Source organism: Bombina bombina, chromosome 4 (genome assembly GCF_027579735.1).
Source record: "Bombina bombina isolate aBomBom1 chromosome 4, aBomBom1.pri, whole genome shotgun sequence".
In the NCBI taxonomy this organism is placed as follows: Eukaryota; Metazoa; Chordata; class Amphibia; order Anura; family Bombinatoridae; genus Bombina; species Bombina bombina.
Genome location: NC_069502.1, coordinates 1,049,798,661 through 1,049,823,617, shown reverse-complemented (window position 1 = coordinate 1,049,823,617; position 24,957 = coordinate 1,049,798,661).

Below are 24,957 nucleotides of genomic sequence, written 5' to 3'. Positions count from 1 at the left end.
GAAGACAACTAAAGGTAGGATGATCTTCAGGGGATTAGTGTTAGGTTTTTGTAAGGGGGGTTTGGGTTAGATTAGGGGTATGTGGGTGGTGGGTTTTAATGTTGGGGGGGTTGTATTTTTCTTTTACAGGCAAAAGAGCTGTTTTCTTTGGGGCATGCCCCCACAAATGGCCCTTTTAAGGGCTGGTAAGGTAAAAGAGCTTTGAAATTTATTTAATTTAGAATAGGGTACGGCATTTTTTTATTTTGGGGGGGTTGTTATTTTATTAGGGGGCTTAGATTAGGTGTAAGTAGCTTAAAATTGTTGTAATATTTTTAACATGTTTGTAACTTATTTTTTTATTTTTTGTAACTTAGCTTTTTTTATTTTTTGTACTTTAGTTAGTTTATGTAATTGTATTTAATTGTAGTTATTTGTAGGTAGTTTATTTAATTAATTTAATGATAGTGTAGTATTAGGTTTAATTGTAACTTAGGTTAGGATTTATTTTACAGGTAATTTTGTATTTCTTTTAGCTAGGTAGTTATTAAATAGTTAATAACTATTTAATAACTATTCTAACTAGCTAAAATAAATACAAAGTTACCTGTAAAATAAATATAAATCCTAAGATAGCTACAATATAATTATTAATTACATTGTAGCTATCTTCGGGTTTATTTTACAGGTAAGTATTTATTTTTAAATAGGAATAATTTATTAAAGTATAGTGTAGTGTTAGGTGTAATTGTAACTTAGGTTAGGATTTATTTAACAGGTACATTTCTCTTTATTTTAGCTAGGTAAGCTATTAAATAGTTAATAACTATTTAATAGCTATTGTACCTAGTTAAAATAAATTGAAAGGTACCTGTAAAATAAATATAAATCCTAAGATAGCTAGAATATAATTATTATTTATATTGTAGCTATATTAGGGTTTATTTTAAAGGTAAGTATTTAGTTTTAAATAGGATTCATTTAGTTAATAAGAGTTAATTTATTTAGATTTATTTAATTAATATTTAAGTTAGGGGGGCGTTAGGGTTAGACTTAGGTTTAGGGGTTAATAATTTTATTACAGTGGCGGCGACATAGTGGGGGGCAGGATAGGGGTTAATAAATTTATTATAGGTGGCGACGGTGTAGGGGGGCAGGATAGGGGTTAATAAATTTATTATAGGTGGCGACGGTGTAGGGGGGGCGGGATAGGGGTTAATAATTTTATTACAGTGGCGACGGTGTAGGGGGGGCAGGATAGGGGTTAATAAATTTATTATAGGTGGCGACGGTGTAGGGGGGGCAGATTAGGGGTTAATACATTTAATATAGGTTGCGGCGTGTTCAGGGAGCGGCGGTTTAGGGGTAAATACATTTATTATAGTTGCGGTGGGCTCCGGGAGCGGCGGTTTAGGGGTTAATATGTATAGAATAGCTTGCGGTGGGCTCCGGGAGCGGCGGTTTAGGGGGTAATAACTTTATTTAGTTGCGGCGGTGTAGGGGGGGACATATTAGTGGTGTTTAGACTCAGGGTACATGTTAGGGTGTTAGGTGTAGACAGCTCCCATAGAAATCAATGGGATGTCTGTCAGCAGCGAACTTGTACTTTCGCTATGGTCAGACTCCCATTGATTCCTATGGGATCCGCTGCCTCCAGGGGTGGCGGATTGAAAACCAGGTACGCTGGGCCGTAAAAGTGCCGAGCGTACCTGCTAGTTTTTTGATAACTAGCAAAAGTAGTGAGAATGTGCGGAACATCTGGAGTGACGTAAGAATCGATCTGTGTCGGACTGAGTCCGGCGGATCGATGCTTACGTCACAAAATTCTACTTTTGCCGGTCTCGAGCCTTTGATAACTAAGGCGTATCAGCCTCGCCACAAATACGATGCGGAATTCCAGCGTATTTGAGGTTTACAGCTTGATAACTACCCCCCAGTGAGTCTTGAAAAATTAAGAGTAGAGGTTTGTCTATAACAGTGCTAAGTTCCCTTAACACCCTTGGGTATATTCCATCTGGGCCTGGAGTTTTATTTACCTTAATATTATCCAGTTTTTTTCCTGATATCCTCTAAACATAACCCAGGTAATGGTATGGACTGGCATGTTCTATTTTGTTCCAAAGTATCATCCAATGGTTCCTCTCTTGTGTATACTGAATTAAAAAACTGGTTTAGTACCTCAGCCTTCTCCCTGTCATTATTTATCATGCTACCCTCCACGCATTTTAATTTACCTATATTATCCTTCTTAGATTTTTTGCTATTTATGTACTTAAAGAACCTTTTAGGGTTAGACTTAGAATCCTTTGCAATTAATTTTTCATTTTCAATTTTGGCTAATTTGATTGCTTTTTTGCATGCATTGTTACATTCCTTGTAAATAGTGTATGTTGAGTCTGCACTATTTTCTTTGAATAATTTAAATGCCCTACGTTTTTTCCTAATTTCTCTTAACACATTTTTATTTATCCACAACGGCTTTGATTTTTGATTTTGATTTTTATAACCATATGGTATTTGTTGATATGTATATTTATTTAACAAAGTTTAAAATATTATCCATTTATCCTCTGTATTTTTATAAGAGAATACATTGTCCCAACTTATATTATTTAATGATTTCCTTAAATCATTGAATTTTGTTTTTTTTAAGTTAAAAGTCTTAGTTAAACCTTTAAGACACTGCATATGAAAAGAGATTTCAAATGTGACCATGTTATGATCACTGTTACCCAAATGTTCTTTGACTTCTATGTTTGATATTATATCTGTATTGTTTGATAGCACTAAATCCAATATAGCTTTACTCCTAGTTGTCTCCTCTATTAATTGTGACAAGAAGTTATCCCTGAGAACATTTAAAAATATATCCCCCTTAGCTGAATTACTAGTTTCATTGGCCCAGTTTATATCAGGGTAGTTAAAATATCCCATATTTACAGTACTGTTATTAGCAGCCTTACCTATTTGCATTAGTAGTTGAGTTTCCTCCAGGTCACTAATGTTAGGGGGCTTGTAGCATGTTCCTAGTAATATTTTTTTAGGATTTCCCCCCCACTCTTTATTTCAACCCACAGGGTCTCTACATTGTCACTTGTATCATAAATATCTTCCCTTATTGTAGGTTTAAGGTTAGGTTTAATATACATGCAGATTCCTCCACCCCTTTTATTATTCCTGTCCCTCCTGAAGAAAGTATACCCCTCTAAGTTAACTGCCCAGTCATGTGAATCATCTCACCAAGTTTCAGTTATACTGATAACATCATAGTCCTCTTCTGCAACTAAGAGTGTCAGCTCCCCCATTTTACCTGTCATGCTTCTTGCATTTGTTGTCATACATTTCATTTTCATGTGCTTTCTGCTGCTACTTGGTGTGCTTTCCTCTATACTTTCTAATGTGACATTTCTTAAGTCATCCCTTCCTTGAGATATTAAGGGAGTGACATATTTACAGACTGATCTCTCTGTTCTATTTTGTTCTAACTGACCCCTCCCCCCTTTACCTAGTTTAAAAGGTTCTCTAAACGTGCTACAATCCTTTCTCCCAACACACCAGCACCCATGTCATTCAGGTGCAATCCATCCTGTACCCTAATGAAAAATCAGCCCAGTGCTCTAAAAAGTCAAACCCCTCATTTTTACACCATGTTTTTAACCATGAATTAACAGACCTTAGCTCCTTTTGCCTTACTGAGTTAGCACACGGCACTGGTAATATCTCAGAAAATATTACTTTGGAGGTCCTTGCTTTAAGCTTGCTACCTAACTCCCTGAAGTCATTTTTTAGGACTCTCCATCTCCCGCCGATTCCTTCATTAGTACCAATATGCACCATGACTGCAGGATCAGACCCACACCCATCTAACAATCTATCAATACGCTCCACAATATGCCTAACAGAAGTCCCTGGAAGACAGCAAACTGTTCTATTTAAAGGCTCTGGCTCACAAATTACCCTATCAACCTTCCTAATAATAGAGTCTCCTACCAACAACATCTGCCTCAGGCCCTGACTTGTATGCCCCTCTTCCATGACTGAAGGACTGTTAACTATAGTATGCCCCTCTACCATGTTTGAAGGACTGCCCACCATAGTATGCTGCTCTTCCACAACTAAAGGACTGTTTACTATACTAGGCAAACCATCCCTCTCTGACACTGCCACCCCCGAACTGATATCCCCAACATCTTCACTTAATCTGTCAAATCTATTGGGGTGTAGCAGTTCAGAACTGCCCTGTCTCTTCCGCTTACCTTTACTTCACCCTCTAACTGTGACCCAGCTACATCCTGGAGTCTCCTCATCTGAATCATGCCCATTCCCACTGCTAGAACCATTAACAACCAGCTCAGTCCTATCCATTTCTCTTTCAAGTGTCTGAATTTCATGCAGTGTTGCAATTCGTTCCTCCAGATCTCCAATAAGAGTTTCTAAAGAGACAGTATGCTCACACTTGCCACAAACATATAATCCCAGAAGCGGCTGCTCCAGTGATGCAAACATGTGGCACTGGCAAGCTGTACACTGAATGAGATTCTCACACATTCTTAATAAAATGTTTAACTTAAAAATATAAAATAATTATATTTCCCCTTGGTTACTCCAAATCCTTGTTTGCCTAACTACCTTGGGCCTAGATTTGGAGTTTAGCGGTAGCCGTGAAAACCAGCGTTAGAGGCTCCTAACGCTGGTTTTAGGCTACCGCCGGTATTTGGAGTCACTCAAAATAGGGTCTAACGCTCACTTTCCAGCCGCGACTTTTCCATACCGCAGATCCCCTTACGTCAATTGCGTATCCTATCTTTTCAATGGGATTTTTATAACTCCGGTATTTAGAGTCGTTTCTGAAGTGAGCGTTAGACATCTAACGACAAAACTCCAGCCGCAGGAAAAAAGTCAGTAGTTAATAGCTTTCTGGGCTAACGCCGGTTTATAAAGCTCTTAACTACTGTGCTCTAAAGTACACTAACACCCATAAACTACCTATGTACCCCTAAACCGAGGTCCCCCCACATCGCCGACACTCGAAAAAAATTTTTTAACCCCTAATCTGCCGACCGCCACCTACGTTATACTTATGTACCCCTAATCTGCTGCCCCTAACACCGTCGACCCCTGTATTATATTTATTAACCCCTAACCTGCCCCCCACAACGTCGCCTCAACCTGCCTACACTTATTAACCCCTAATCTGCCGACCGGACCTGAGCGCTACTATAATAAAGTTATTAACCCCTAATCCGCCTCACTAACCCTATAATAAATAGTATTAACCCCTAATCTGCCCTCCCTAACATCGCCGACACCTAACTTCAAACATTAACCCCTAATCTGCCGACCGAATCTCGCCGCTATTCTAATAAATGGATTAACCCCTAAAGCTAAGTCTAACCCTAATACTAACACCCCCCTAAGTTAAATATAATTTAAATCTAACGAAATTAATTAACTCTTATTAAATAATTTATTCCAATTTAAAGCTAAATACTTACCTGTAAAATAAATCATAATATAGCTACAATATAAATTATAATTATATTATAGCTATTTTAGGATTAATATTTATTTTACAGGTAACTTTGTATTTATTTTAACCATGTACAATAGCTATTAAATAGTTAAGAACTATTTAATAGCTAAAATAGTTAAAATAATTACAAATTTACCTGTAAAAGAAATCCTAACCTAAGTTACAATTAAACCTAACACTAGACTATCAATAAATTAATTAAATAAACTACCTACAATTATCTACAATTAACCTAACACTACACTATCAATAAATTAATTAAATACAATTGCTACAAATAAATACAATTAAATAAACTAGCTAAAGTACAAAAAATAAAAAAGAACTAAGTTACAAAAAATAAAAAAATATTTACAAACATAAGAAAAATATTACAACAATTTTAAACTAATTACACCTACTCTAAGCCCCCTAATAAAATAACAAAGCCCCCCAAAATAAAAAAATGCCCTACCCTATTCTAAATTACTAAAGTTCAAAGCTCTTTTACCTTACCAGCCCTGAACAGGGCCCTTTGCGGGGCATGCCCCAAGAAATACAGCTCTTTTGCCTGTAAAAAAAAACATACAATACCCAAGCCCCCCAACATTACAACCCACCACCCACATACCCCTAATCTAACCCAAACCCCCCTTAAATAAACCTAACACTAAGCCCCTGAAGATCATCCTACCTTGTCTTCACCTCACCGGGTATCACACCGATCCGTCCAGAAGAGCTCCTCCGATGTCCTAATCCAAGCCCAAGTGGGGGGCTGAAGAGGTCCATGATCCGGCTGAAGTCTTCATCCAAGCGGGGCAGAAGAGGTCTTCCATCCGATTGAAGTCTTCATCCAAGCGGCATCCATCCGGAGCGAAGCGGCAGCATCCTGAAGACCTCCACCGCGGAACATCCATCCTGGCCGACGACTGAACGACGAATGACAGTTCCTTTAAATGACGTCATCCTAGATGGCGTCCCTCGAATTCCGATTGGCTGATAGGATTCTATCAGCCAATCGGAATTAAGGTAGGAATATTCTGATTGGCTGATGGAATCAGCCAATCAGAATCAAGTTCAATCCAATTGGCTGATCCGATCAGCCAATCAGATTGAGCTCGCATTCTATTGGCTGTTCCGATCAGCCAATAGAATGCAAGCTCAATCTGATTGGCTGATTGGAATTCGAGGGACGCCATCTTGGATGACGTCATTTAAAGGAACCGTCATTCGTCGTTCAGTCGTCGGCCAGGATGGATGTTCCGCGGTGGAGGTCTTCAGGATGCTGCCGCTTCGCTCCGGATGGATGCCGCTTGGATGAAGACTTCAATCGGATGGAAGACCTCTTCTGCCCCGCTTGGATGAAGACTTCAGCCGGATCATGGACCTCTTCAGCCCCCCGCTTGGGCTTGGATCAGGACATCGGAGGAGCTCTTCTGGACGGATCGGTGTGATACCCGGTGAGGTGAAGACAAGGTAGGATGATCTTCAGGGGCTTAGTGTTAGGTTTATTTAAGGGGGGTTTGGGTTAGATTAGGGGTATGTGGGTGGTGGGTTGTAATGTTGGGGGGCTTGGGTATTGTATGTTTTTTTTTACAGACAAAAGAGCTGTATTTCTTGGGGCATGCCCCGCAAAGGGCCCTGTTCAGGGCTGGTAAGGTAAAAGAGCTTTGAACTTTAGTAATTTAGAATAGGGTAGGGCATTTTTTTATTTTGGGGGGCTTTGTTATTTTATTAGGGGGCTTAGAGTAGGTGTAATTAGTTTAAAATTGTTGTAATATTTTTCTTATGTTTGTAAATATTTTTTTATTTTTTGTAACTTAGTTCTTTTTTATTTTTTGTAATTTAGCTAGTTTATTTAATTGTATTTATTTGTAGCAATTGTATTTAATTAATTTATTGATAGTGTAGTGTTACGTTAATTGTAGATAATTGTAGGTAGTTTATTTAATTAATTTATTGATAGTCTAGTGTTAGGTTTATTTGTAACTTAGGTTAGGATTTCTTTTACAGGTAAATTTGTAATTATTTTAACTATTTTAGCTATTAAATAGTTCTTAACTATTTAATAGCTATTGTACATGGTTAAAATGAATACAAAGTTACCTGTAAAATAAATATTAATCCTAAAATAGCTATAATATAATTATAATTTATATTGTAGCTATATTAGGATTTATTTTACAGGTAAGTATTTAGCTTTAAATAGGAATAATTTATTTAATAAGAGTTAATTAATTTCGTTAGATTTAAATTATATTTAACTTCGGGGGGTGTTAGTGTTACGGTTAGACTTAGCTTTAGGGGTTAATACATTTATTAGAATAGCGGTGAGCTCCAGTCGGCAGATTAGGGGTTAATGTTTGAAGTTAGGTGTCGGCGATGTTAGGGAGGGCAGATTTGGGGTTAATACTATTTATGATAGGGTTAGTGAGGCGGATTAGGGGTTAATAACTTTATTATAGTAGCGCTCAGGTCCGGTCGGCAGATTAGGGGTTAATAAGTGTAGGCAGGTGGAGGCGACGTTGTGGGGGGCAGATTAGGGGTTAATAAATATAATATAGGGGTCGGCGATGTTAGGGCAGCAGATTAGGGGTACATAGGGATAATGTAAGTAGCGGCGGTTTACGGAGCGGCAGATTAGGGGTTAATAATAATATGCAGGGGTCAGCGATAGCGGGGGCGGCAGATTAGGGGTTAATAAGTGTAAGGTTAGGGGTGTTTAGACTCGGGGTACATGTTAGAGTGTGAAGTGCAGACGTAGGAAGGGTTACCGCATAGGAAACAATGGGGCTGCGTTAGGAGCTGAACGCAGCTTTTTTGCAGGTGTTTGGTTTTTTTTCAGCTCAAACAGCCCCATTGTTTCCTATGGGGGAATCGTGCACGAGCACGTTTTTGAGGCTGGCCGCGTCCGTAAGCAACTCTGGTATTGAAAGTTGAAGCTGCGTTAAAAATGCTCTACGCTCCTTTTTTGGAGCCTAACGCAGCCTTTATGTGGACTCTCAATACCAGAGTTATTTTTATGGTGCGGCCAGAAAAAAGCCGGCGTTAGTTTTTCGGGTCGTTACCGACAAAACTCCAAATCTAGGCCTTGGTTAGCTAACTATTATACTTAAACAGACAATCTTACTTCAACAGAGAATCAATACAGCAGACCCACTTAGAGCAAGCTCAACAGAGTTACTGTGCTAAATTTATAGGATTGAAAGGCCCACACAGGTGAAAATAACCCCATCCCTAATTAGACCACACAGGAAAAAAAAAAAAATGGAATGGAATGGAAGAAATAAAATGTTTTTATTTTATAAAAATGCAACCCTTGCAAAGCAATTAAAAAATTAACTTGGTTAGACTTAGACAATCTTACTTCAACAGAGAATAAATGCAGCAGACCCACTTAGAGCAAGTTCAACAGAGTTACTGTGCTAAATTTATAGGATTGCAACGCCCACACAGGTGAAAATAATCCCACCCCTATTTACCCACACAGGAAAAAAAAAAAAATGGAATGGAAGAAATAAAATATTTTTCTTTTTTAAAAATGCAACCCTTGCAAAGCAATTAAAAAATTAACTTGGTTAGCCTTAGACAATCTTACAATACAGCAGACCCACTTAGAGCAAGCTCAACAGTGTCTTTGTACTCCCTTGGTTGGCACCACACAGGGCCACCATTAGATATTTTGGGGCCCTTGACTTAACCATTGATCAGGGCCCCCCACCCTCCGTTGACATGTTCAATTTTTGACCAAGTGACTAAAACGTATATGCACTTTATTCTTATGTGTCTAATTAAACTTGGAAATGTTGTAAAGGTAGTAACATACACACACACTGACATATTCATACACTGAAACACACACACACTATATCAGAGACACAAAGAAACACACTCAGACACAGACACCCAAACAGACACTCAACACTTGTTTACATTGACCTGACAAGTAATGAGGTAAACTACAGTTTTGTAAAAAAAATAAAAGGAGATTTAGAAAACAAAATATTGAGTTATGATTATCTTTTTGTAAAGGAAGATGCCAACTAAATTATGACAACAGCATGCAGTGGCTGAAAGGAAGGGCCCTGAACTTCCTAAACAATAATTTAATGGTTAAATTGTGGATTTGTGACTTCCAGAAAGGTATTGTTAGTCTCAAAGTCTGTAGAAAGATGTGAATAATCAGTAGTAAGGTCAAAATGTCCTAAAAAGGAACAGACAATGGACACACACACACAAACTCAAACTTGCACATATACCCAAGGAAACACCGACAGAGACAGCCTCAGAAAACACAGAAAGACATACACACAGAGAGAGACAACCCCATAAAACACAGAAAGACATACATACACACACCCTCACTGAGACATCCACAGAAAACACACAAAGACATACACACCCCCTCACAGAGACACCCGCAGAAAACACACACCCTCACAGAGATATCCACAGAAAACACAGACATACATACATACACACACACACCCTCACAGAGACATCCACAGAAAACACAGACATACACACCCACCCTCACAGAGGTATCCAGAGAAAATACACAAATACAAATATACACACACCCTCACAGAGACACCCATAGAAAAAGCTCAAAGACATATGCACACACCCTCACAGACATCCACAGAAAATGAACAAAGACATACACACCCACCCTCACAGAGAGACCCACAGAAATTAAATACATACACACTCATAGAGACACAAACCAAAGCACAAAGACATAAACACAGACACCCACAGAAACACTGACAGGAGGAAACATTTATACACCTTGCATCCCCTAAATCAACAGTGTGTGATATGCATGATAAAAAAAAATGCAGAAATTAAGAGATCACTTTTTAAAGAATCATATTTATAAATGTGCAAACAAATACAATTCTGTGAATTCAAAATTGTACATTAATGATCTGGGTAGATGGCTAGATGAAGAAAAGTACTTTTAAAAGGTTGACATATGTTTGTTTGTTTTTTCCCCATTTTCCCCATCTGTCAACTGTACTTATGGAATATGAAAATACTGTACTCTATATGGTCTTGATGGAACCATAAGCTGTGGTACTCATACCATTAGATCTGGTTAAATGCAGGATTTAGGCTTGTTGGTATGTATTTCAAAATTAAGTCAGCTGTAGTGTAAACTGAACAGTATTAAGTTAACCTGTCTCATTTCAAACACTGAGCAATCGTAGTCTGAGAGTATAACATTTTATGCAGGTGTAAAAATCTTAGATAAAATGCCTCCTTGCATCTGGAAAGTCCTTGCATAAAGGGGCAGTAAACTGGAATTAATGTTTATATATATATATATATATATATATATATATATTAAAAAATGCATATCTGACAAAAGGGCACCTACCATTTGTGTATTTAGGAGGAAACATTTCTTCATGGTTTTAAATATAGATTTTCTACAGCATTGTCAAATAATCATAAATACACTGCTGCTAAAAAAAAATGTGTTTTTATGGACCCCTGGCCCCACCATACAACTACTACCACACTAAAGTTACAATCTGAAATTGCACAAAGAAATAAAGTTGATTTGCTAAGTAAGTCCTACCTCCTCTGCAAATGAAAGTGATCTGCCGTCTGACTCAGGCACACACTGTACAAAAAAAGTCTCACACTGTGCATAGTGGTTTATTGCACACTTAGGAATCCTCTCAAATGCTAATACTTTACTCCTTGTAATAACATTTCCCATGCTCAATTAGCACTCTGCTGTAGTAACCACTGGTGGCTGCCAATTTTTTTTTTTTTTAGTTCTTGCCTCATGGGGCCCCCCTGGCCCATTGGGACCCTGACAGAAGTCACCCCTGTCACCCCCTGATGGCGGCCCTGCCACCACACACGTTTGACACCATCTGACCCAAATAAGTTTATCTTGGTCTCATCGGACCACAAGACATGGTTCCAGTAATTCATGTCCTTAGTCTGCTTGTCCTCAGCAAACTGTTTATGGGCTTTCTTGTGCATCATCTTTAGAAAAGGCTTCCTTCTGGGACAACAGCCATGCAGACCAATTTGATGCTGTGCGTGGCGTATAATCTGAGCACTGACAGGCTGACCCCCCCCCTTCAACCACTGCTGCAATGCTGGCAGCACTCATACGTCTATTTCCCAAAGACAACCTGTGGATATGACGCTGAGCATGTGCACTCAACTTCTTTGGTCGACCATGGTAAGGCATGCTCTGAGTGGAACCTGTCCTGTGAAACTGCTGTATGGTCTTGCCCACCATGCTGCAGCTCAGTTTCAGTGTCTTTGCAATCTTCTAACAGCCTAGGCCATCATTATGTAGAGCAACAATTCTTTTTTTTCAGATCCTCAGATAGTTCTTTGCCATGTGGTGCCATGTTAAACTTCCAGTGACCAGTATGAGTGAGTGTGAGACTGATAAAATCAAATTTAACACACCTGCTCCCGTTCACACCTGAGACCTTGTAACACTAACAAGTCACATAACACCGGTAAAGGAAAATGGCTAATTGGGCCCAATTTGGACATTTCCACTTAGGGGTATACTCACTTTTTTTGACAACGGTTTAGACATTAATGGCTGTGTGTTGAGTTATTTTGAGAGGACAGCAAATTTGCACTGTTCTACAGGCTGTACAGTCACTACTTTACATTGTAGCAAAGTGTCATTTCTCCAGTGTTGTCACATGAAAAGATATAATAAAATACTTACAAAAATGTGAGGGGTGTACTCACTTTTGTGGGATACTGTATGTATGTATATATATATATATATATATATATATATATATATATATATATATATATATACAAAGAGATCAGCACTCACCAAAAAAGCAACCACTCTGTGCACGGCCTGTAAATATCCAAAGGAAAAAGGGGCTGGGGATCAAGATTCGGTGTGTATCCTCAGTTGTCTACAACACAGCACGAAGAGATTTGAATAATCACCTCTAAAGTATCAAAACATAAAGTTTCGGCCTCACATGGTGCCCTTGGTTACATGTAAAAAACACACATCACAGGCATACAACACATCCCAAAGTGCTACCTTATATACCCCATCCCCTAAACCTGATATGCTAAATGATGCCCAAATTCATGGAGAACAGCTGAAAGAGATCTGATTGATCGCTGAGTCATCACAGTGAGACCATAGTCATAACAACAGAAAGCATCAGATAGGTATTTGCATAACCAGCAGACCACATTTCTGCATTGTGTGATGACGTCATCAAAAATGGTGTCCGTTGTCATGGGAAGGGGAAGCTCACAGTCACTTATAAAAACAGCTGTAGTCAATCATCATGTTAAGACCCTTCAGGGCAATGGTGTCCAGTCTATGTATCCAGCGTGATTCCATTCCCAGTAAAGCCTTTGATCGATCACCACCCCTCATAGATTTAGGGACGTGATTGATTAATATAGTCCTCATCGTGGAGATGGCATGTCCCGCTTGTAGGAAATGACGAGCCACAGGTTGAACCAAATTGCCCTTATCAAGGGCCAGCCTTATAGTCGATTTGTGGTTGACCAACCTCTCTCTGAATGTGGTTATCATTTTCCTCACGTAATAAAGGGAACATGGACAGATAATCACATAAATGACATGATCAGAAGTACAGGTAAATTGATGTCGAATGGTAAATCTTTTGTTGGTATGAGGATGATGGAATGTATTGCCAGACAACATGCCATTGCAGGTCGTACAATTACCGCACCTATAACAGCCTTTTTTCTTTTGTGGTAGCCAGGTGCCTTTCTGGTAACTTTGTACTGGATCAGTGCGCACCAACAAGTCTCTAAGGCCTAGATTTAGAGTTCGGCGGTAGCCGTCAAAACCAGCGTTAGAGGCTCCTAACGCTGGTTTTGGCCGCCCGCTGGTATTTGGAGTCAGTGATTAAAGGGTCTAACGCTCACTTTGCAGCCGCGACTATTCCATACCGCAGATCCCCCTACGCCATTTGCGTAGCCTATCTTTTCAATGGGATCTTTCTAACGCTGGTATTTAGAGTCGTTTCTGCAGTGAGCGTTAGAGCTCTAACGACAAGATTCCAGCCGCCTGAAAATAGCAGGAGTTAAGAGCTTTCTGGCTAACGCCGGTTTATAAAGCTCTTAACTACTGTACCCTAAAGTACACTAACACCCATAAACTACCTATGTACCCCTAAACCGAGCTCCCCCCACATCGCCGCCACTCGATTAAAAATTTTAACCCCTAATCTTCCGACCGCCACCTACGTTATACTTATGTACCCCTAATCTGCTGCCCCTAACCCCGCCGACCCCTATATTACATTTATTAACCCCTAATCTGCCCCCCACAACATCGCCGCCAGCTACTTACAATAATTAACCCCTAATCTTCCGACCGCAAAGCGCCGCCACCTACGTTATCCCTATGTACCCCTAATCTGCTGCCCCTAACACCGCCGACCCCTATATTATATTTATTAACCCCTAATCTGCCCCCCTCAACGTCGCCGACACCTACCTACACTTATTAACCCCTAATCTGCCGAGCGGACCTGAGCGCTACTATAATAAAGTTATTAACCCCGAATCCGCCTCACTAACCCTATCATAAATAGTATTAACCCCTAATCTGCCCTCCCTAACATCGCCGACACCTACCTTCAATTATTAACCCCTAATCTGACGACCGGAGCTCACCGCTATTCTAATAAATGTATTAACCCCTAAAGCTAAGTCTAACCCTAACACTAACACCCCCCTAACTTAAATATAATTTTAATCTAACGAAATAAATTAACTCTTATTAAATAAATTAATCCTATTTAAAGCTAAATACTTACCTGTAAAATAAACCCTAATATAGCTACAATATAAATTATAATTATATTATAGCTATTTTAGGATTAATATTTATTTTACAGGCAATTTGGTATTTATTTTAACTAGGTACAATAGCTATTAAATAGTTAAGAACTATTTAATAGTTACCTAGTTAAAATAATAACAAATTTACCTGTAAAATAAATCCTAACCTAAGATATAATTAAACCTAACACTACCCTATCAATAAAATAATTAAATAAACTACCTACAATTACCTACAATTAACCTAACACTACACTATCAATAAATTAAATAAACACAATTGCTACAAATAAATACAATTAAATAAACTAGCTAAAGTACAAAAAATAAAAAAGAACTAAGTTACAGAAAATAATAAAATATTTACAAACATAAGAATAATATTACAACAATTTTAAACTAATTACACCTACTCTAAGCCCCCTAATAAAATAACAAAGCCCCCCAAAATAATAAATTCCCTACCCTATTCTAAATTAAAAAAGTTACAAGCTCTTTTACCTTACCAGCCCTGAACAGGGCCCTTTGCGGGGCATGCCCCAAGAAGTTCAGCTCTTTTGCCTGTAAAAAAAAACATACAATACCCCCCCCCCAACATTACAACCCACCACCCACATACCCCTAATCTAACCCAAACCCCCCTTAAATAAACCTAACACTAATCCCCTGAAGATCTTCCTACCTTGTCTTCACCATCCAGGTATCACCGATCCGTCCTGGCTCCAAGATCTTCATCCAACCCAAGCGGGGGTTGGCGATCCATAATCCGGTGCTGAAGAGGTCCAGAAGAGGCTCCAAAGTCTTCATCCTATCCGGCAAGAAGAGGACATCCGGACCGGCAACCATCTTGATCCAAGCGGCATCTTCTATCTTCATCCGATGACGACCGGCTCCATCCTGAAGACCTCCACCGCGGACCCATCTTCTTCCGGCGACGTCCAACTGCAGAATGACGGTTCCTTTAAGGGACGTCATCCAAGATGGCGTCCCTCGAATTCCGATTGGCTGATAGGATTCTATCAGCCAATCGGAATTAAGGTAGGAATATTCTGATTGGCTGATGGAATCAGCCAATCAGAATCAAGTTCAATCCGATTGGCTGATCCAATCAGCCAATCAGATTGAGCTTGCATTCTATTGGCTGATCGGAACAGCCAATAGAATGCGAGCTCAATCTGATTGGCTGATTGGATCAGCCAATCGGATTGAACTTGATTCTGATTGGCTGATTCCATCAGCCAATCAGAATATTCCTACCTTAATTCCGATTGGCTGATAGAATCCTATCAGCCAATCGGAATTCGAGGGACGCCATCTTGGATGACGTCCCTTAAAGGAACCGTCATTCTGCAGTTGGACGTCGCCGGAAGAAGATGGGTCCGCGGTGGAGGTCTTCAGGATGGAGCCGGTCGTCATCGGATGAAGATAGAAGATGCCGCTTGGATCAAGATGGTTGCCGGTCCGGATGTCCTCTTCTTGCCGGATAGGATGAAGACTTTGGAGCCTCTTCTGGACCTCTTCAGCACCGGATTATGGATCGCCAACCCCCGCTTGGGTTGGATGAAGATCTTGGAGCCAGGACGGATCGGTGATACCTGGATGGTGAAGACAAGGTAGGAAGATCTTCAGGGGATTAGTGTTAGGTTTATTTAAGGGGGGTTTGGGTTAGATTAGGGGTATGTGGGTGGTGGGTTGTAATGTTGGGGGGGGGTATTGTATGTTTTTTTTTACAGGCAAAAGAGCTGAACTTCTTGGGGCATGCCCCGCAAAGGGCCCTGTTCAGGGCTGGTAAGGTAAAAGAGCTTGTAACTTTTTTAATTTAGAATAGGGTAGGGAATTTATTATTTTGGGGGGCTTTGTTATTTTATTAGGGGGCTTAGAGTAGGTGTAATTAGTTTAAAATTGTTGTAATATTATTCTTATGTTTGTAAATATTTTATTATTTTCTGTAACTTAGTTCTTTTTTATTTTTTGTACTTTAGCTAGTTTATTTAATTGTATTTATTTGTAGCAATTGTGTTTATTTAATTTATTGATAGTGTAGTGTTAGGTTAATTGTAGGTAATTGTAGGTAGTTTATTTAATTATTTTATTGATAGGGTAGTGTTAGGTTTAATTATATCTTAGGTTAGGATTTATTTTACAGGTAAATTTGTTATTATTTTAACTAGGTAACTATTAAATAGTTCTTAACTATTTAATAGCTATTGTACCTAGTTAAAATAAATACCAAGTTGCCTGTAAAATAAATATTAATCCTAAAATAGCTATAATATAATTATAATTTATATTGTAGCTATATTAGGGTTTATTTTACAGGTAAGTATTTAGCTTTAAATAGGATTAATTTATTTAATAAGAGTTAATTTATTTTGTTAGATTAAAATTATATTTAAGTTAGGGGGGTGTTAGTGTTAGGGTTAGACTTAGCTTTAGGGGTTAATACATTTATTAGAATAGCGGTGAGCTCCGGTCGTCAGATTAGGGGTTAATAATTGAAGGTAGGTGTCGGCGATGTTAGGGAGGGCAGATTAGGGGTTAATACTATTTATGATAGGGTTAGTGAGGCGGATTCGGGGTTAATAACTTTATTATAGTAGCGCTCAGGTCCGCTCGGCAGATTAGGGGTTAATAAGTGTAGGTAGGTGTCGGCGACGTTGTGGGGGGCAGATTAGGGGTTAATAAATATAACATAGGGGTCGGCGATGTTAGGGCAGCAGATTAGGGGTACATAGGGATAACGTAGGTTGCGGCGGTTTACGGAGCGGAAGATTAGGGGTTAATAATAATATGCAGGGGTCAGCGATAGCGGGAGTGGCAGATTAGGGGTTAATACGTGTAAGGTTAGGGGTGCTTAGACTCGGGGTACATGTTAGAGTGTTAGGTGCAGACGTAGGAAGTGTTTCCCCATAGGAAACAATGGGGCTGCGTTAGGAGCTGAACGCTGCTTTTTTGCAGGTGTTTTTTTCAGCTCAAACAGTCCCATTGTTTCCTATGGGGGAATCATGCACGAGCACGTTTTTGATGCCGGCCGCGTCCGTAAGCAACTCTGGTATCGAGAGTTGCATTTGCGGTAAAAATGCCCTACGCTCCTTTTTTGGAGACTAACGCAGCATTTGTTTTAACTCTCGATACCAGAGTTAAATTTATGGTGCGGCCAGAAAAAAGCCCGCGGAGCGTTAACAGCCCTTTTACCGCCGAACTCTAAATCTAGGCCTAAGTTTCCAGTCAAGGTGGTGGCATCTCACCAAATGGTAAGCTGGTATCCATGGATACAATTGGCCAATTTTGTTCAATAACCTCCTGTACTTTATGTGATGCTGGGGTGTAAGTAGTGATATAATTCAAACGTTGTTCAGCAGGCTTCTGTGGTTGATTGCTAATGGATTACTGGGTCATTGTGTGTGCTTTCTCACATTATGTCATGATAAGTGGTTCCGGGTACCCTCTATTGATGAACTTCTGTGCCATCGTATCCAGCTGTTGTTTCTTGTGAGCCTCCTCGGTGTTGTTGCGTACAACACGCAGGAGCTAAGAGGAACTAACCCCTGTTTTCTGAAATCTAGGGTGAAAACTATTAAAGTGTAGTATGGAATTTGTATCAGTAGGTTTGTTATAGAGAGTAGTAAATAACCTCAACCAATCTGCTGTCTCACTCTTGTATATCTCAAGATCAAGGAAATGGATTTATCATTATCTACTTTATATCCATCTTGAACCATACAGTAGAATTAATGGAATTCAAATGATTAAACCACACATGTAGAGACTCCAAATCACCCTTCCAAACAGAGGAATACATCATCTATCTACCGTCGATAAAACCTAATAGAGCTCTGTTCTGTAGTCAAAATGTAATCATGTTCATACATGGACATATATATGTTGGCATACGATGGGGCCATGTTAGACCCCATCGCAGTGCCTAACATTTGTAGGTAAAAGCAATTTTCAAACCAAAAATAATTATTGACAAGACAGAGCTCCAGTAGATTTTGCAAGAATTTTATAGGGGGTCCCATATAGTTAGCATTGGAAGAGAGGATTCTTCTGACCATGTCCATCCCATGTGTATGGGGAATAATGGTGTATAAATTAATTACATCCATGGTCACATGTCAGACGAACCTATGTCAACAACCTGATTGAGTTGATGGATAAGTTCATATGAATCCCTAAGGTAAGAGACATTGGATTTGACTACTAGTTGTAAAAAGTAGTCAATGTATTCAGTCAGGGGTTGAAATAACGAACCCCTGGCAGAAACAATCGGACGACCAGGTGGATTTGACAAACTTTTATGTATCTAAGGAAGCAGGTATAGTATGGGGCAGATTGGATTATCAACTGTCATATATCTGTGAGTATCTTCATCAATGTACCCAGCATTTAGAGCCAATCCTAAGAGTTTGTCAACCTGCAATTTATATGTTTTGGTAGGGTTGAATGTAAGCTTACGGTAAGTGAGTCCATCGTCAAGTTGTCGTAACGCCTTCAACCGGTATACCGAGTAATCTAACACCACAATGACTCCGCCCTTATCGGCTGGCCTAATCACTATTGAGCTGTCCTCAACTATAGTTTTCAAAGCTCCTCTCTCAGGTGGTGTTAGATTATCCCATGTATTGGTTGTAGAGGTTTCTTGTTTACAGATGGCAGCATTACACATACGAGTGAAGGTCTTAATAGAAGAGTGTGTATTTTGTGGTTCAAACGTACTACCCACCCTAAAATGTTTTGACTTATATTCAGGGCTGTTTTTTAAAATGGTCCCTTAACTTAAGTTGCCTCTGAAAATGGTGTAAATCTATTTGTAACTCAAAGGATTCACTTTTAGGGGTGGGAATAAAGGAAAACCTTTATTGAGTAATGACAGTTCATCTGAAGTGAGTTTACGTGAACTTAAATTATACACTATTGTTTCTGTTTGCGAGTGGTCACTTTTTTATGTTTCCTCCCGCCCCTCCTATTGTGTCTGTGTCCGATCCCACAGGTAAAGGGAGTCTCTGAGAGGATCTAGTGCTAACCCCACTGCTGGATGTGTTTACTTTTTGGTGTGTATTAACAGCCTCACTCCCAGAGGAGTCTCCTTTACTGCTATCAATAGTATCAAAATTAATCCTTCTGTTCTTATTAAATTTACCCCTTCTCTGGTAAGGTGTATCACTTTTTTCATAAAGCCATTTGTATACCTTTCTATCCCTATAGTCGTTTTCCACTGTGTTATATTTTTTGTTCTTAAAGGACAATAATTTTTGTTTATATTTGGAAATCTTGCCAGAAAATTTGGTTATCAGTTTCAGAGTCATTGCTTAATATATGTAATAATTTGTCCTTGATCTGTGCGATGTCAGTTTTAACAATACTTTTAAGTCTTGAGACTTCCTCTATGACTAGTAGCATTGAATTGTGTTAACCTTTTTTTTTTTTAAATCCCACACCATCTTCTGCAAAACTCCATACTAGTCCTCCCTAATGTGGGAATGTTTTTCACTCTAAAGCCCTGTGGGATATATTTATCCTTATGATATTTAGAGAGATACACAGCATGTAAATAATAATCAACTTCCTTTCTCTCTAGGTGTAATAATTTATGGTATATGTTTAGGGAAGTTTCACCTTTAGTCTCCTCCAGCTCCTGTATGTCAGCTTCACACCTGATGCGCTTAGCATCATCCTCTGTAAAAGCAAAGTCCTCAATCTCTCCATATGGGTCATCTTGAGAAGGTAATACAACCCCCGCTTCAGAAGTCATATCCTTGACACCCTGTTGTGCAGTTTAAACTTAAAGGGGAGTTCACTAGGTACCCTCCAACAGATATGTTGTGTGTCACATAAAAAGACAGTTTCAATAAGAATCTTATAAGGAGTCCAAGTAATGGTTCACATAGAACCCTAGGGTGCACGATCCAGTATTTTCAACACATATGTACAAAGAGATCAGCACTCATCAGCAAAGCAACCACTCTGTGCACGGCCTATAAATATCCAAAGGAAAAAGGGTCTTGGAATCAGGATCCGGTGTGTATCCTCAGTTGTCCACAACACTTAAGCCAGCACTTTAATAGTTTTCACCCTAGATTTCAGAAAACAGGGGTTAGTTCCTCTCAGCTCCTGCATGTTGTACGCAACAACTCCGAGGAGGCTCACAATAAACAACAGCTGGATACGATGGCACAGAAGTTCATCAATAGAGGGTACCCGGAACCACTTATCATGACACAATGTGAGAAAGCAGACACAATGACCCAGCAATCCATTAGCAATCAACCACAGAAGCCTGCTGAGCAATGTTTGAATTACCGTATTTTTCGCTCCATAAGACGCACCTGACCATAAGACGCACCTAGTTTTTAGAGGAGGAAATCAAGAAAAAAAATACAACTGCTTGGCCCCCCAGGTAAGAGGCACACAAGAGGCTTGTGTGCCTCTTACCTGGGGGGCCAGGATTACCACCACTGTAGCGACACTTATAGCTACAGCCCCTGGAATTCTGGGGTGTCTTTCATAGCAAAAATACAATAACCCCTAACGAAGAGGTGACCCTTTTAGAATGCACTGGTCCCCATGTGTTGGATTAAGCAAATGGTGTACCAGGAATACCAATATAATAATGCAATGTGCTAGGTGTCTTTAGTGGCCCCACGGTAGCTGTATATGCTCAGACTTACCCTCTCTTCACTCCCCTAATTCCAGATAGCCCGGTGTGTCGCGTCTTTAGCTTGGAGCTGCTCCGCTCCCACAAGCTAACAGCTACAGTGAACCGAACTCGCGATCACTCACTCACTCGTTATGGCTCCTGGTGATGACGTCAGAAAGACGTGACCGGCTTTAGAGGGGAAGCGATTCCAATGATGTAGCCACCGCTCAATTGTAGTCAGCATCATCCATCCTATCAATGCTTTAATTGTCCTCTAGGGATAGGCCAACCGCTCATGCTCCAAATAGAAATGGCCCATAGAATAAACAGAACACAACGTCCGGAGCAGCAGTTAAAATAATAATTTATTGGGGCGGAGCCGGCAGCTAAACTGGTAGGAAGTGTGGAGACAGAGCTCTGGCCACAAAAGTGATATTTTAGCTCATATAACCTGCTAAATACAGCGAAATTGCCCAAAACATATCTAGGGCAGCTAATATAACCACCCGGCACTGTTTCTTGCTTGTTTTTGCAAAAATTTACAACCGCAAATAACAACCGCTTGGGAGCTCCAGACCATTTTACAGGAAAGGCCGCGGTCGCGGCCTACACCGGCACACGCAGTTAAGCCTTCACTGGCGGAATTACACCTGATTACTGCAGGACCATCTCCTTGAGCCACCGGACTACCAAGCACACTGGGAGAGGTGAATATACTGGTTAACAACCAGTTTTTTATGGTACTAGAAACTCAACACTCCTAACGGCATCCCACGTGGCAGTTTGTAAGTAACCAACAACTTGCTTTTTTTTCTTTCTTTCACTAAGAGACATTCAATTCAGGTTCCTTAGATTTGGCTTTATAGCCATCATTCTACCTTCTGTTGAAGCATTGTATACAACTGCTACCTCACTGCGATTTTATTTGAATAAGCCTTACAACTCTGTGAGTGGCAAATGGAAACCATTACTTTAAATCTTCACACACTCTACTACCGCTCTTTATCATGTGAAATCCTCTAATTACCAGTGTGTAGACTGCAATATACCTCATTTATTTTGCCTTCATATTTGGACACTTTGCTCTATACTGATCCTCCACACGCCTAGATCAGATAACATTGGCCTCTGTGCAGCAGGGGCTCTCTTACTGACATTTTTTGCAAGTTACTGTACAGCTGTGTATTTTTCTTTTTGGAAAAGACCCTCAGTGCCAGAATTGAAGGCAAACATTATTCTAAAGTACTGCTGTAATACCAGACTTCATTGATTCCCAGGGCCAGATTTGACACCCTCCTCCCTTTCCCGCTATCCTTAGTGGTGACGGGTCATATCCCATCTCCTTTTTCCCGCTTCGCCCAAAAGGGGGCACTCCCTCAGGAGGGTGCCATACATGATTCCTGACCCTGAGTGACAACTACCCCAGCGGAGGTCTGGAAATCATATATTACACCAACAGCAACATATGTGAAACACAAGAAACACCTTAAGAGAATCAACAGCACTCTTCTACCTTAAAATGTGCTGCTAATTGTATTGCCTAAGGGGAGGGGAGGCCCCTCAGGCTCCGGATCCTACTACATATACACATTACTCTGGCTCACTCTGCAACATCAGTTTATAAAATTTTGATCTTCTAGCTGTGTCCTGTGCTCTTAATTGTCAGGTGTGCCATTTGAAGTCCTGAAGATGGCACAATCCAACAAACGGAAACCAAAGCCGGTAGGTGGCCCTAAAAGGACTGTGGTGGACCATTTCAATCCTATGATATTATCTACGAATGAAGATTCACAAGATAGCACTAATACCTCAACACATGGATCAGATTTAGTATCCAATACCCTCCAAGCCCTCCAAGATGCTGCCCCAACAACTGTGACACCTTCGTTTATTTTATCATCTTTGCAAACTTTGCTTGAGGCACATCACTCCTCTTTTCAATCACAAATAACTGCCTCGCTGGCTGAGATGCGGCGAGATCTGACATCTACTTCTGAAAGAGTGGACACAATTGAGAGGAAGCAGGAAGACATGATAGTTGAACAGGGTAATGTCCTAGCATATGCCCAGAGTTTAGCGGAACAGCTTATTATGCTAGAAAACAAAGTGGCGGATGCTGAAGACCGATCCCGCCGGAATAATCTACGCTTCAGGGGGATTCCTGAAAGCATATCCTCTAGTGACTTGGTCACCCACCTTTCTGAATTTTTCAATCATCTGGCACCACCGGCAAATCCAAATGAGGGACTCATTGATAGGGCACACAGGGCTCTACGCCCTAGAAGCCTAGCAACTGATAAACCAAGAGATGTCATTGTTCGGCTACACTTCTACACATACAAAGAGAGGTTAGTAAGAGCCTCTATGTCCAAACCCACCTTGCCTGAACAATTTCAGGACATTAACATCTTTGCCGATCTCTCTCACCACACCCTTCAGCAGCGAAAGTCTTTTGGAAGTTTCACCAAGTTTCTTAGGACAAACAACATAAAGTATAGATGGGGTCATCCGACCAGACTTTTTGTTCTCAAGGACAACCAGCAGTATATTGTTACTACTCTTGAACAAAGTCACAACCTTCTGCAAAAATAGAGTGCCACATCTTCATCTTCACCTGACACTCCACTACAAAGCTCAACCATCCAGTGACTTAGCTACAACTACTCAGGCACGAGCAGATGACGATGACTGCACATGAGGTATAGGGGTGGTGGAGCATCTCCACCTCCCCACTGCTCACTAACCGCCTGTCAATATATTCTACAAGTGACTTTCCATTGCTAAATGTTTTCTCTTTTTTTCCTCCTCCTTAGGTTTGATATATGCAAAGTATTTTATTTTAAAGTGTATATGTGTCTACTCTCTATACTACTCACTATCTTTTTGTTCTTTCTTTCCTTCTTTTTTCCACTTTTTTTTTTTTTTTCCTCTCTCTTCTCTTTCTCTTTTTTTTTCTTTCCTCTCTCCAAGTCTCATCTCCTACTGGGGATAACTTTTCCTATTTGCTATGGGGACCCGGGAAACACCTGAGCTTTTAAGAGCACATCTCTACTCTCTTATTGTTAGTATGCTTTGTTTATCTGGAGCGTGAGATGGCCGCATAATGGAGATGCAACACTGAATGCACCATTTTGTGGTGACCTCGCTTTCATATGCATTGTTCTCTCAGACTTGTCATTTACTTTCTAATCCACCTAAATTACAGATGATGTATGCTGTGTTGTATATGCCACTTGTGCTTCACGGTACCTCTTTCGGTGACATCCTCCCCCATCTATCTTACAATGGGTTTGGGCACTGTTTGCCGCCCGCAACACCGGGAGGTATCGTGCTCTCCAACTGGCATAATAGTTCTCTAGTATTTAATCGATAGTGCTTGAAGATGCCGTGAACTCACTGCAGTGTACAGATTATATGTTGTTTTTACCATAGCGGTTATTATATTGTTGGGTACTACAAAAGTTTACTCGGTTGGCGGGGCGGATACATTCCGCCAGCTGATGGCCTAATATATCAATACTGTTGATGTTTTCTTACATTGTACTACCTTTTATATGTTGTATGGTTATGTGGAGCCACATCTTGGCTGATATATTTTGCAATACCTGGGCCATCCTGTGCTGCATGCTTCCTCCACCATTAGCATACTATCAGACCCATCTCCTGCTAGATGGGTTGATGAACTACCTGTGATTTTCGGGATGTGGAGGTGGGGTGCTGAACAGGGGGCTGGTTTGCCCTTTTGCTTTAGATTCTCACTGTTATGTTGATGTTTAATATTCACTACTATTGCATTAATAGATTTGGTCCGAAATTGATGCTATTTCCTCCCACTCTCCCCCTCTTCTCTTCCCCTTTTTTTTTTTTTTTTTTTCTTTTCTTTTCTTTTTCTTTCCCTCTCTCTTCCTTTTATCCCATCTTGACCCTCCCCTTTCTTTTCTACCCACTCTGTCAATCTTTCCCCCCTGGATCCGGAGCC